The sequence below is a fragment of the Periplaneta americana genome, chromosome 7, assembly GCF_040183065.1.
Source record: "Periplaneta americana isolate PAMFEO1 chromosome 7, P.americana_PAMFEO1_priV1, whole genome shotgun sequence".
In the NCBI taxonomy this organism is placed as follows: Eukaryota; Metazoa; Arthropoda; class Insecta; order Blattodea; family Blattidae; genus Periplaneta; species Periplaneta americana.
The window spans coordinates 56095673-56097397 of NC_091123.1; the positions used below are offsets into that span (position 1 = coordinate 56095673).

Here is a 1725-nt window from a genome sequence, read left to right on the forward strand (position 1 = left end):
GTAAAAGCAAGTTTGAATAATTTGAAGGAAAAATTGTTCCGGAGCCGGGTATCGATCCCGGGACCTTTCGCTTAGCGCGCAAACGCTCTACCGACTGAGCTACCCCAGGAACTATACACGACACCGTCACAATATTTGTGTGCACTCATAGTTGAGTTCTGGCGTCTTGTCAGCTCATGTGAGTTGTGTGGATATAAAAGGAAAAATTGTGACGGTGTCGTGTATAGTTCCTGGGGTAGCTCAGTCGGTAGAGCGTTCGCGCGCTAAGCGAAAGGTCCCGGGATCGATACCCGGCTCCGGAACAATTTTTCCTTGAAATTATTCAAACTTGCTTTTCAGGGAGCTTCTAACTGATAGCCAGATTTGTATAAGAAGAAAAACATATTACAGTAATTGAAATTTTATACTGCCTCCCTAAACAATAATTTTAATTTATTTTTAAAACAAGGAGCATTAACAAAATAAATGTTTGGTAATTTAGCTGTTATCATGTTATAGAGCCTTGGACCGGAGTTGCCATTGTGGTTAATTATAAGCTACAGTTGTGGTACATTTAGGTTCTGTCAACCATATGTTGTCTGATCTTTTAGTTTTATATTTATGTGAATGTAAATTAAATATATTACGGTTTTTATGTACGGTACAAAATTCAATAAGACATTGTTATAAATATGATGGATATTAAATACTTTAAATTCAGAATACAATAGTTCTGAGAGATAATCAAGAGGCTTATTAAGACATTTTTATTATTTTTTTTCTGTAGCTGTGTTATTGGCATGAGGGAGATACTACAAGCACAACCCCATCCTATAATACCGTATTGTAATACAGCTTCGGGTTTATACATTGGTTTATGCTCGACCATGCCGAAATGTAGTAATTATACACCTGGTAGCAGTCCTTTAATGCATGTCATTAAAGTACACCTACTCATTAAAGTACAGGTGTTCAGCCAATGACAAGTCAGCTTTGTACCGTTATAAAACCTCAGCCAATGACAAGTCAGCTTTGTATCGTTATAAAACCGCAAGTATCGATTATTCTCGGATATGCAATCGAAAGAGAATTAGCAAAAAGTCACGGATGCTGAAAATCCAATACTGTCGCAGAAGGTTATGTTCTGTTACTATAATAATTAGCGTTAATTGTAAATAATATTCAAATAAATTCAATTTGTCATCTCGTTTTTCAATGTCTAATTTAATTTCAATGTTATATCAAAGTTAATATTTAGTTTACTCTGTAGGTTCTTATAGGCTGTCAAGGTCAATGTGGCCATCTGTTCCTCGGAAAAAATCAATACTTTCGCGTCTGCGCACATCTCACAATTTACGAGGTATTGCTCAAGGTCAGTTAGATACAAATAAAATGAATAATTTCAAGTTAGAAATATGGTCGAGCATAAAAAGTCGTATGAAATTCGCCTATAATGGTAATTAAGAAGCTCGTATGAAAATTATGAAACTCGCTTGCGCTCGTTTCATAAACATCCATACTCGCTTCTTAATTACTATCATTATAGGCTCGTTGCATAATGTACTATTATTTGCATTTGCAATAAACGAATAGATAGAATAAATTTACTTCTGTTATTTTATACAAGCTAGAAAACACGTAAATAACTTATTTTAGTTACATTACAAAGAGGGGGAGATATCCGCTATACAGCCAATGGTATTTTATAAACTCCGAACGCTCTATAGCGAGTCCTGTTTGAAATTT

At 35.0% G+C, this 1725-nt stretch overlaps 1 non-coding gene across 1 annotated transcript; it reads left to right on the forward strand.

The window, feature by feature from the left end:
• Positions 1–228: 228 nt before the first annotated feature.
• On the forward strand, positions 229–302 carry TRNAS-GCU (transfer RNA serine (anticodon GCU)). The gene has a single exon. It is a non-coding gene; the product is annotated as a tRNA-Ser (tRNA).
• Positions 303–1725: the final 1423 nt, after the last annotated feature.